Consider the following 13,641-nt stretch of genomic DNA (forward strand, 5'->3'; position numbering starts at 1 on the left):
CACTAGTGAATCTTATTTCCATCATTTACCAGTTAAAGGAAATGTGTTAAGAAAACATTTGAAAAGCCATCAGTAATAAACTCAAAACAGCATATGAAGCAAAGGAAACATTATGGTGTTATTGGCTTAATATCCCTAAATTGTTTGTTTCCCACATATTTTCTACAGGCATTGTAGTTCTTTTTTGGAAAATAATATTTTAATTTTACATTTACAGCTTTCTCTGTGCCTACTTGCCATGACTATAATTTCTAGGAATTGGTCATAATATTTTAATCTGTTAACTTTGTAACTTTTTCCCCCTGCTTCTTCTTGCCTTTCCAGGCTATGCTGTAAAATTCATAAACCTGGTAAATTAAAAATAGATTCATATGTTTTGCAGATATTTTGCACTTGAGCTAAAGATTTTAGGTATGACAATTCACTTAATATGAAAGGTGTTAAATACTTTATTTTACCTTAATGAGTGCCATATTCTTCCCTGTCTTGCTCACTCTTTCAGCCAAGTGGAACAAGACCACTATTTTCTTCATTTCAGTTTAAATACGTGAAACCATTATTTCTGTACACACATGCAATTTTTTTCACAAAAACTTCTCTAGTGTATTGCTCTTAGTTTAAGAAGAAAGAAAGGTGGTGGGAAAATTATATGACATTCATAAAGAAAACTCTATTTCAAACTTTGTCTAGAGGTTTTTGCTGTCAGTGGATTAATGTACTGACTACCCTGCAATCTTCCTACCCCTATCTAAGACCTGGTCTTAAATCCCAATGTTAATAACTAGTAAAATGTATGATGGTTCCAGCTGAGATCCCCCATTTGTACACTTAATAAAACTGCCAATCAATTAGAAATAGCTGAATCTTGATCTTCCAGCAAAGCCCTTGTCAGAGCTGAACTGCACTGGGAAATATGTGAAATCTCCTTGCTCTTCCCCTGGCATCTTGCCTTGTCTGATTCGCTTCTTTTCCAGGAGACTTCTACAAGGCTACAACACCTCAGTGGGTGAACCCACAAAGCAATTCCTCTATTTATGTGAATGCTAAAGATGCTTGCGTAGTGTTGAAGTAAACATATCAAGAATTTTAAAAGAGATACTGGGAGAGAGCTTTTGAAGAACATTATATTTAGTAAAAAAGTTTTTCTCCTGTTTTGTCCACTGTGTGTTTCTAACTGCTTGCTTGGGTCATCCTGCAGGCAGACAGCACAGGACCTGCATATCAGAAGGGCCTTGCAGGACATGTCAATGTGTTTTGGGGGACAGCTGTGTACTAGAATGCACCTTATCCTCCCTATGATATGGACACATCTCTGGGCCCCCTGGTGTTTCCGATTACAATGATAAATTACCTATTGTCATAGCGGTGTTGGTTTATGAATATTTCATTTTATGCAGAACACTTGTCCTGCTGAAAGCAAAAGTACCCATTCCATATTTTTATCTTTGGTTGCTAAAAGACAAGTTCAAATGTTTCAGATACTTGACAAAAGAATGCTAATTTATACCAGTCTTTTAGCTGTGGGATTGATCTCTAAACTTATTTCTTTATATAACTTTACCTTGTCTTTAGATATCAGAAACATTTTCCATAATTCTCTTTCCCACAGTTCTGAATTTTAATGAGTAACTTCAGTAATTATTGTGGAGTTTCTACATCACTTTTATACAGTATAGAAGTTGGAAGATATAAAGGATAAGCAAGGTTAGAAATACCTGGGCTGTCCTGTTGTGGTGGTGAGTAATCTTTTGATAGCCAAAAATAATATAGAATACTTTTTAGTACAGACATGTAAGAGAGACGAGTGCAGTGGGTCCTACAAACTCCATCTGTTGGAGAAATTGGTTGATGCTGGATCTTCAAGTCAAATTTGGCCTCGTTTGACCTAATAGTTTTCCATTATATGTGATATAATATTAAAGAATGGAAACTTGTAATCTCCCAGTTTAAAATTTCATAGTGTTTGGATTTGTGGTATTCATATGAGGAAAAAGTTTTGGAATGAGCAATTTGAACCATGAGTCTTTGTCATGCTGCTAATTGGTTAATAACAACCACTTCTGGTAGCTGTGCCTGATGCTACTCTGTTAGCTTGTTCTTCCCAATATTTTCAGTGCTGCACAACACAAACTGAGTTGAGGGCAGATGTTGCTAGCAAGTTCATATACACCATGTTTTGATGGTTCTGGGCATACATCAGTAGCATCCCCTACTCAGGGCTATTGATCCAAGTGTATTGATCCACACATTAGGCTTCAAAGAACCTTATTCCCATTAGTAAGAATCCTTGGCAGATTAAATGAGGTGCTTCATAAGAACAGGAGCCCAGCCTGGTTTCTACCGTTACGTGTCAAGACCTTTCAGCTCTTCCCCTTCATACATCAGTCACCAGATCCTGACTCTGTGGCATGTGTTCACCTATGTCTACAGGGCCTCCAGTCTGATGATGTCCATAAAGAGAAACCAACTATTTTTATGGGTCATTTGGAGCCAGTATCCATTGCAGATTATATGTGCTTTGCCATTTTCTAACTGAGGGATATATACAGACATACAAGGACAAGACAGGGAACATAAATATAGGACATTGTATGTATTGATTTGGACCCTAAAGGCACCAGAGGGCTTTTCTGTAGAAGTGCACTAAGCAAAAATTAGAGCTCGTAACCTCCCATCTGTCCTTTATGATTGAAGTCTGGAGTCTGGGTTGTCAATACACATTAAAAAGTGTACCCACCAAAATCTCTAACATGATGTAGAGAGGGTATCCTGTGTTTCAAAGCACTACTTGCTCTTGGAAATTACTGTGGTGCCTCTCAGAATAATGTTTTCGGTGTAACACATAGTTAGGTCATGCTGTGTTTCCTTTATGCACCATCAGTAATTTCAGTGCAAATATGCTCCAAAGTTGGATGAGACCTTGATGATAAAAGCAGTTCTCTGAACTCTTCCAATCTGAGCATGTGTTGATGGGAACAGGTGAAATGTTTGAGGAAGGCTCATATTTGCAGTACAGATTCTATGTCTGGTACTGAATAAATCCTTGTAGTTATTTGTTTAATAGTACCAAGAGCAGAGATCTTAATTCTTTCCAAAAAGGTATTATTTCTTTGTCTCTTGTGAAAATTACAGCTTGAAACCCAGAACTACAAAGATACAAAGAGACTACAAAATGATGTAAATGTGATGTGCTGAGGAAGTACAGTACTACATGTTATGGCGTTTATTTGAGGGGCAGGGGGAAGGTTTTTGGGGTGAATGTATTCCAGACTCCATAATAGCATAAATAAAACCAGGTTCTTTTTCTTTGGGATTTGAAAACTTTTTAGAGGTTGTTCTGCCAGTGGTGATTTCTGACTCATGTTCACTAAGGGAAGAAGAAGAAAGATGAGAAGAGTAGGTTGAGAGTAAAGAAGATTATTTCCATTTCTGTCAAGTGCAAACAGTGAGGTTCTTTTTAATTTGTTTAACAGTTCCATCTGCATAAATTAGCTAGGATGTCTTAAACGATGCACATTTTTTCTTCTTGTCTCGCTCCTTGAATTTCCTCCTTGCACTGTCAATGTTTAAATTGTAATGTAGGTTAAATATTTAATAGAAAAGAGGGATCCAAATCCTTTTCTTAAGTACAATTCTTTTCTTAAGTTTCACCATTTCTGCTAGATTTCCCAAAAACAGTCCTATATATCTACACATTCTGGCAACAGACAAGTCCTTTTAAGTTTTCTTTTGTTGGAAGTCATCTTCTGTTGAATCCTGAATAGGATCAATAAATGTATTTTTAATGCACAGGAGGTTTCTTTTTATTTAAGCAGCAGATTCTTGAAATATTTAGCACCTCTTCCATTCTCTGATGAAATACTCTCCTGTTTCTTTGCAGTATATGTTGACCTTGGTATTATTGCAGACTGTTTTCTGTTTTGTTTCATATCAAGAACACTTTAAAAAGAGATGGCTGCTTATTAAACTTTTCTGTTGTGGAAGCATAAAAAGATAGTACAGTGTTAATGTGAAGCTGGTTCTACAGGCAGATCTTTACAGGAAAAACCTTAGAGAATAGCTGAAATTAACACCACTATTTTGAATTGCATCAGTTGAGAGTTTCAACCATCCTCTTAAATGAAATTACACAGCACTTGCAAAAAGCCTCCTCTGAAGACTTCACTGAAGACTCCCAGAGAACCTCACATAGGTGGGCTACTTAAGCTTTTGTTCTGCAAACCCTCATTTCTGCAAATAATCCCATTGAAGCAGATCATTTTTATTATTTGTTTCAGGCCTGGTGACTGATCACATGAATGAAGCAGCAAGGATTGTACTCTTCAATGTGAAGAGTGAAAAATTATCACCATATAAGTCCATAAAAGAAGCTTCTTTAATCTTTCCTCCACCCTTCCAGTGAAGATTTTATTTAACAGGATAGGATGGGTTTTACGCTATTCTGCAGCTTGCTCTTCTTTGTTAATGAGCAGAAAGTATCTGATCTCATTCATTGTTAAAGCTATATCTAAGGAACACTGCTTGTTCCTCCAGTCTTTCCTGCCATCTGTTAGCTCATAGTATCAGTTAAGATTCACATATTCAGTTAACTAAAAGCTTTGTTTATTGTTTGTCTGGGATAACCAGAAAGAAATAGTAGTAGAGAAAGCAAAGTGTATATATATGGCTCTTAAATGCAGCAAAACAATTGTGAACTGCCAAAGTTTTCAGAGATGTTCAGAAAAACTTTGTAGCCAGAGGGTCTGCTGAATCTGAGAAACTGCCTCTTCCTCATGAAAATGTCTGCAGAAGTTTGAAAAAAGAAATATTTCAGAAGTCTGAACATGTCTACTGTATGTGTACAGCCTGACCTTCAAAAATTCACGTTATGCCAAAAATTATACTTCCAAAATTGTCTTGTTAGGAGTTTCTCTGCAAAAAGCTACAATTCACTTCTTCCCAAGTATTATAATAAATGAGCTAACAAGACACCAACGGTCCTCCTGGGACTTGACCCAAGACCTACCTAACTGAATAGACATTTTTCAGACTCCAAAGCCAGAAGGAAATATTGCATCGTATAAACTTCCTGTGTAGACTAGCCAAAGGACTTAATTCTTATAATTCTCTCCTGAAATAGTGAGGTGCATTTTTACTAAAACATAGCTTTCATAAAGAAGCTGCAGATACTCCTCTACCATTTTAGTTTTCAGCTTCAGTATTCATGGCAGCTGTGGACTAGGTGATATTGTCCTTTTATGAAGTTATACTATCTACAGAAATCAACTTGTACTTTAATGAATTCCTTATTTATGCCTGGTGTAATGGGTAATATTAGCTACAATAGGATGTCCTTATAGCTGGTGTCATTCTGCAGAGGTCTTTTGACCTCAGAACTACAGTGATTTTATACATCAGTGTCTCATCTGTCCTATATAAGTATAATAGCAGAGTCCTTATATTACAAGTGTCACTTGAGAAAACATCATGAGAAGGTTTTTTTTTTTCCTTGTTATTGTTGTCTGCCATTCGTAAAGCTTAAGCAAAGCAATCTTAAATCTCTTTCATGCTCTGATATTGCTGTACAGTAATCTCTGGATTTTTTTTTTTAAACACCACAATAAGCTGTACATCACTTTTACTGATGATAAGGATGACTATGACTGTGTGTTGAAGTAAAAAATGAATTACATATGGCACAGCTAGATTTGCAGTGAGGTGGATATTGTACTTTACTCTGTTTGGGTGGGTACTAAGTAGTGAGCCTGAAGGTCAATTGATCCCAGAAAAGGATTGTGGAGTTTGAATGCCAGAATGATCTATTCCAGTCTATCACAGCTGTAACATGTGGGGTGAGGGGAAACAGTGCTCTGAAATAGCTATTTGTTTTCCATTAAGAAGCACTTCCAGGGGGTTTCTCACTGTGTTGAGTATCCACTGTCCCCAGCGCTGCTCTGTCTGACAGTGTTTTATTGCCAGAATTGGTGAAGATAAGTTCCCCTCGATTTCTCACATAATAGATATATTGAATATAGTCTATTCCTTTCAGTCTGTGACACATCCAGACTGAGGAATTGTGTTGAGTAAAGTGAATTGCTCTTAATCTGAACATTAAGATGCCTGACTGTGTACCACAAAATCTCCTCTGTCTCTTAGTTGGTAACCTGTTTTTAAAAAGTATATTGGTTATGATAAGAGAAAGTGTTGAACTCCTTTTCAGTAGTTTTACCTGTAATGTAGGCATCCCTGTCTCTTCCATAAGGGAAATGGGTCCCTTGGGCTTCTTGTTCCTGGGTATGATATGTGATGGAATTTGCCAGTTCTGAGATTTTTAGTAGATGGAAAGGTAGACTGGTTGCACTGGTTGATGTGGTAGGCAGAGGAAGAGTTGCATCAGTAGGTGAGTCTGTTTTGTGCCATGGAGATTATGTGTCTTGTCTGTTTGGAAGAGTTTGTGTAAAAGTAATTACAAGGGGACAAGGTAGAGAAAAAAACCCCTTTTTTTATTTTTAAGTGTGTATAGTTGCTGTAAGGGAAAAATAGGTGTTACAAAGATGGGTCGTTGTTATAGAGTGATGTAGTTTTTGCCTAATGTTTGTAGCATTTTTTCAAGAAGATGACAACTATATGAAGAAACACTTTGCAGTACATAGTTGGTCATATTTCTAAAATCCTTATCAAGACAATCATTCTTTTCTTCAAATAATAAGCCCTAAGATTTTCATATATATTTTTAAGCATGTATGTGTTTCCTGTCATATATTCTCACTGGTAGCATGACTTTTGGCCCTTTGTAAGTAGCAGTGGCATCATAGACTACTTTAACAGCTCCCTACTTTCTCATATAAGTATACTTTTATAGGTATTTTATGAGGTATTTATTATGGGGTAGCAGTTTGGGTGGTGTAGAGACTTTCTACATCAAGTCTTTAAAACATGGACCGACAGTGTCCTATTTAGAAAATATTTCTTTTATGAGCAGTCAGACAAACACTTAGATATATGGGTGGATCATAAAAATAGGTGAAAGTACTGGTCCAAGGGATATTTTCACCTTTCTGAGGAAGGGTAAATTTCATATATTCCTCAGTTAAATCTTTGCTCTGTGCACACACCAAAACCTTACTCGCTTTGCTTCCCTTTTACACTTTCTTGTTAGCATTCTCTTATTTTCATTTCTATTTTCTCCATCTTATTGTTTGTGAAAAACAACATATTCTTTAATCACAAATGAGGAGGAAAATGAAGATGCTATCTGATTTCTAAGGTTTACTTCACAATCTCTTACACTTAGTGTTGTCATTTAGGGATTATTTAGGGAACCTGATCTGTCGAAACTTCAGACGTTTTTTCCAGACTACACCCAAGATGTAGGATCACTTCTCTGCCATACTCATCTTTTCTTTAACAGCCATTATTTTCAAATACATTCTTTCTTTGTGAGTTCAAATGACCTCTGAGTTTAGGCAATTAGTATACCTAAATGCCTTAAATTATGTATCTGCTTATGTGTTTTCCTGGCTCACACTCTGATTTTCCAACACTGTTAGAGAAAGCATAGGAGAGGGATAAAAGAAACATAATCTCAAACTGAAAGGAGTAATTCAGTCTCTTCAAAGAAAAAACTCCTGAGATTGTGCCTGTTTGTCTTTCCAGAGCACCTGCATTTGCCTCAGAGTGCTCTGCTAATCAGTAGATTAATAGTAGTCGTCCTGGTCTTCAAGGTATTTTCATATATAAATGCAGGCAGGATCAAAGTTTTGTGGGCAACCTTCAAGCAAGAAAATAAATCTTAAAAAAAAAAAAAGTCCAATACTTTACTTTTTTTTTCCTCCAGCAACATATACAGTTTACTAGAGGCAGAGGGGAGGCAGTTCTATTGTCTGTTGTTTTTTTCCCTGCCACACCATTAAATCTATTTCTTAAAAATAAAATTTTTCCACATTAAAAAACCCAAATATCTGCAGCTGGAATACCTGGATTAATTTCAGCTGAACTGAACTGTGTAATCAGAAAGAGATAAGACATTGCTCTTTAGGAAATTTTCAAAACCATTACTACAATTCAAACAAATTTTAAACTGAAATAGTCTTTTTTCAAGCCATATATTGAAACAGGTTCTGGAAATGCAAAATGGCCTTGTGGAAAAGTTCTTACAGGTCTCATGATCTGCTTAATTTGCCTGGTCTGCAGGGTGAGAGGTGCTTGCGCTGGGTAAAGAGAGTAAATCTTGACTGATACCTGAAGGAATAATGTAAATGTAACATAATGTAAATAATAAATGGCAATATACACTTTGATTTTATTATATAGTACACCTATAAAGGGTATTGCATTTCAAGGTCCTTTCTGCACCTCCTCACTGGCATGGGGAGTTGGCATCTTCACACTCATCCTGTCCTACTGTAATTCCAGACATAATGAATTATGCAACCAAGGTTGGAAAACCAGTTCCTGGCAGGAAGGATGAATGCTGCGGATGTACCTGCTCCTGTCCGGTCAGTGGGTGCATTTTGTGTGGTCAAGAGGACGAGTCTGAACCCCCACGAGCATGGGGCAGGATCCCCAGCTGCCCCACTGCAGCTTCTGCAAAGGCTCTTGGCAGCAACTGAAAATCTGAGCCCCAGGCTCAGGATGGGCCAGGATGGACTGCCGGGATGCAGGCAGGAGCCTAGGCAGGCACTGAAGTCCCTGCCTGCTCCTGACCCCATGGTGGGTGGGTGCTGCTGCCTGCCTCTGCCTGCTCTGCACCAGCACCCTCTCCTGCTGTCAGGCCTGGAGCACCCAGCAGTTGCCCTCACTACCCTCCCCTTAAAAGGTAGACGAGTTCAGTGATATAATGAGTCTTTCTGAGGACTGACTCCTCTGACATAGGCATGCCTCTCTGCTTCTGATTTACTGTTCATTACTGTGCACCATTTGAAGGACAGATGTGCTACTTAATTACTGGAAATGGCACAGGTAGGTCAGTCGCACTTCGCTGTTCATAGTGCCAGTCAGAGGCAGGGCTTCCTCTCCAGGCTTGTCTCTGTCATGTCTGTCACAATGAAAAATAGTGATTTTATTTTTTTTCTTTTTAAAACTGTACCAGATATTTTTAAATAATCTAATTCTGCATTTGGTGTTGCTGAGCGAGTGCTCTATAATTCAATTTAAAAGTATTTGCTTCTAGTGCAATTAAATTTGCCTTTAGAGCCTAATTATCTAACTGAAAAACAATTTGATAAAGCCTCAGACCTTCAAAGTGTCTTTCCCCTCTTTCCAGGCTCTGTCCACAGACATATTCTAAAGATAATTTTTACATACATTTTCAGCAGGTTGTACAGGGCCAGAAAATGTACACGCACCAGGTCTGAAGTGTCTTTTAAAGGTTTTCACATACTGAGCTTCTGAGGTAATGAAGAATTATCCTTGTAATCCTACAAGAGCTCTTAGTCTACCCTCTCAGCATTTATCTGTGTTGTTGTTTAATATTTATGCTAATGTCTGGTGTATATTGATTGTGTTTGGGTTTGACTCAAAGCTTCAGCGTATTTAGTCCTGAGATACACCAGTGTCAATAGTATTGGAACCAAACACAAGGATTCACATAGATTTGCTTTTAAAAATGAAGTTAGTTGTGCAGGTGCACACATGCATGCAGAGGCTGTACCCATGGGGTATATGTACCTGCTTTCGAGCTTCCTTGTGTACACACACTCCATTTCAGACTGGGTACGCCTGTGTAGGTATGCCATACTTGTGTGCATTAGCACAGTCTAAAATCTTGAAGATGCCTCCCTTGATAAATTTTGAAAATTAATTGCATACATTTAAAAAAACCCCAACCTTATCAACAAAGTAATGAAGTTTTCATGCCTTGTGTTTCTTTCATTTTCTCTTAGTTTAAAAGAGTTCTCCAGACCCAGATTCAAAGTATCATTATCTCATGGACATACACGTGTGTGTTTCTCCTATAGATCAATAAATGTAAATCTCTGTCCACCAAAAGAAGCCCCATGTTGAAAGAAGAGAGAACTAAGAATTTGTAGTACAGCATTTAAAAGGTTGTGGGGTTTTTTTGTTAAATGATGGATTTTGTAGTTGCTTTCTTACTGGGCAGTGCCAGCAGATGTCAGTGCCAGCCCCACTGGTGTCCATTGTGCTTGAGCTACACAGAGGAAATTGCTTTCCTTTACAAAAGAAACTCCCTGTCAAGTTGCTGTTATGTTAAACAATGGATATAGGTGAAGCTTTTGAGCCACCACTTTAAATTCTGACTTGATGCCAAGAATACTGTCAAGTGTTTGAAAGGAACACTCCAAAAATAAATATAATCACCTTAAACACACATACACTATCTTTCTTTTCAGGCAGCATTCCTAGGAACCAGGGCAGGAACCTTATCTTTCTTCAGTTGATCATAAAAGCATCTTCCAGAAATATGAATGTGCTCCTCCCATGTGTAAGGGGAAGGTGCCCTTCAGCCTGTGTTGCGAGTGAAATTGGTTCCACTTCAAAGTCTTGTATTGGTGTCCAGACTTCAGATCTCAAATTCAAGCCTGAATTTCATGAGTTGTCTCTAAAATGGGGACAAAGTTTCAAGCTTGAATAATCATATATTGTAAACATGGATTATATATTACTTATCTTGCACATCTGAAAATATGATTCAATATGTGGATATAGTCCTAATCATGGAGGGTTTAAAATCTGAATAGTTTTCTTAAAAAAAAAAAAAAATCGTACCAGGAACAGTTCATCTTTTATATTGTTCTGACATCCGTTAAAGCTTCAATTTATTAATATGACCAGCTACTGCTCACTGCTGCAAAGCAAACAACAAACATCTGAGCAGAAACAAAACCTTCTCTATCCCTACAACACCATTGATTATTTCTTATTTATGTTTCTGTCATCTGCTTTCTGTTAGTTTGAGACTTATCTGATCAGGGCTGCAAAAATGTGCATTTATTGCTGTCCTTATCCTGGTCTGTTCTCTTTCCAAATCCTTTCCTATCAGAGATATCTGATTTGCTGGAGGTTATTCCTGCTGCTGAGATTTCTTCCCATGCCAGATACGCTGGATTTCTACAGCTTCTGCTCTCTATTCATATTTTCTTCTGACTGTGGAAGCTTCCCACTAGTTAAAATTCATAAATTATTTAATTTGGATCATTAAATTGTTGTTCTAGTTAGCCTTTTTGACCCAGTTTTATTGCATGTGTTCATAAGTTGTACACATGATAACATTCTTGAAATCTTCTAAGGTCTCTTATTTCCCTTTGTTGAATGAAACTGATTATTTTCAAGTGCTGAGTTTCATCTGAGTTCACATCCCAAACTGTCTACTTTTCTTCCAGATGCTCCCTTGGTTACCAGTACTTTATGGAGATTTCTTCCCATCTCCAAACCAATGGACCTCTGTAAGGTAGAGAGGGTCTTCAGCACCCCTGCCCTTAGTTGTGTGTGTGCCAAAAGTCTCTGTCTTCAAGGGAACTTGGATATTCCTCAACATACTTGTTTTAGTAAATTAACTGTGCCATAACTTCCAGGCAGAGAAATGAGGCTAAGTCTCCATAAACCTTTATTGATTTTGTTCCTTGTTGTTTGTTCCTGTTTTACTAAATAAAAACTGGTGGCCTGCCATCTGATTTCTCCAGAGCTCTGGTAGATATTCCACTATATTCTTGTCATTGTTACCATATTTTATCTGACTATCGAGTTATGATTAATTTCTACATATGCATCTCAACATTTTCAGAATACTATTAAAGGGCTTATATCTTTAAACATTTATGTGGAAATAGAAATGTTTAAAATAAGTTACAGAATTCAGCTAATTCAAAATGTTTGGAATTCCTGGAAAGGGTGTGATCAAAGTTGTGGAAATTGAACTAGCAAAGGGGAATGACATGTATGGAGTTGCTTGTGAGCAGAGACTCATGTTGGATTCATCCTTCCTGCCTCTGAGCTTTGATTTGCACACGAGGTTTTCTTACCTTGGCCATTGTGACTCTCCCTTCTCTCATACTCCAAAGTTCTTGCCCTCCAGAAGAGGCATCTGAACTGCTCCCCTGCTAACTGCTGAACCAGTGCAGTTAACTGTGCTGCAGACTAGGGTTAAATGGTAATTCATTCAGGTTTGTCTTTACCAAAAAAACCCCAAAGCCTTAAAGGATGGTCTCAATCAGCTTCAACCTTAGAGTTCGGATTCACTAGATATTGAAAGGGTAGATATAAAAAAAAAGGGGGTTTTTATCCTGTGAATTGAGTCTAGTGTCCAAGGGGGGAGTTCACTTGTTCATATACTCATTTTCACAATAAATAAACTATTACACAGTAATAAATGCTGCAGAGCAGGGAAGTTGCCCCAGTGGAAGAAACTCCATTGGTACTTCTGCACTGTACTGTATTATACCTTTAACACTCCATGTTAGTCGAGCTGTCATTGTAGAACAGGGAAATGGTTTTAATAGCTGTCAGTGCATCAAAATGAATTCTCTGAATATCAGCATTTCATTTCTGTCTCTAGAATTCCGAAACATGGGGACTTATGCTGACACATCTACAGTTGCACAATATCTTTCTTGGTTTGTAATGGTTTGAGGACAGCGCAATAGAAAATATTCGATGTGAGAATACTACAGTGCTTCAAAAATAATACACTGATAGATTTGGTTTCTTTTAGAATTCAGTATCACATGACTGTTTAAAAGAACCAACTCTAACCTTAGCATTAGGTAATTTTGTATTGGCAGTGCTTGCAGCCAAAAAGTTCTCTGTAAAATGATGAAAAGAATAATGAAACTTCAAGTATCATGCTGATATGTTCCCTCTTTAGAAATTCTCTGGTTACTGCTAACACTAGGAAATTAAAAGGCAAAAAAAAGATACTTCCCTTCGTGTACTGTTTCTAATTGTTTCCTATACTGGTGAGTTCCTTTCTGGGCTGTGACCGATTTATTTGGATGAAAAGCAGTAAATATCTGTCTGTTATTTGAAACACTGTAGAGTGAGAGAATGATAAATTACATTGCAAAGGGGCCAACTTTAATGACCCTCTTTGACCTTTTCCATGTTTTCCCAAAACTGCTGTGATCAGAAACAGAACAAAATTCATTAAAACATACAATTTAGGGATGTAAGGTAATACCACATTGTGATGTCTCACTTTGTTAAATAAGTCCTGTAAAATAGCAAATGTCAATTTGTCATTTTCCCTCAATACCTTGGGGTGAAGTGAAAGGTTTCTGTCAGGGGCCTGCCAATTCCAGTTTCAAAATAATAAAAAAAGATACAGCAGGAGATGGAATAGTCCTTCAGTAAGTACTCTTGGGGCAGGCTAGCTCAGCTGTCCCACGGCAAGGGTAGCTCAGCTCTGATTGCTGCTTTAGGCATTGCAGCTTTTGAGTGGAAGAGGACACTTATGCTTTATTCAGAAAGCATTTAATGTCTAAGAGGAGAGGGACTTGTTTTGCTTATTCTCATCTGGGAATGAACTGTAAATTGAGATTCTGAGAGCATACATTTGTACCAGTGTCCATGTTCCTTTTCACTGAAGGTGTGCGTATTGAAAAAAGACCACGTCTGTTTCTCCCAGAGCTTTAATGTGAGGCTTCTGGTTTAGTGTAGGGAAGATTTACCTCTCTTTTTAAATTTTTTTTTTCCATTTTTTTTCCC

This window comes from Strix uralensis, chromosome 6, assembly GCF_047716275.1.
Source record: "Strix uralensis isolate ZFMK-TIS-50842 chromosome 6, bStrUra1, whole genome shotgun sequence".
Taxonomy (NCBI): Eukaryota; Metazoa; Chordata; class Aves; order Strigiformes; family Strigidae; genus Strix; species Strix uralensis.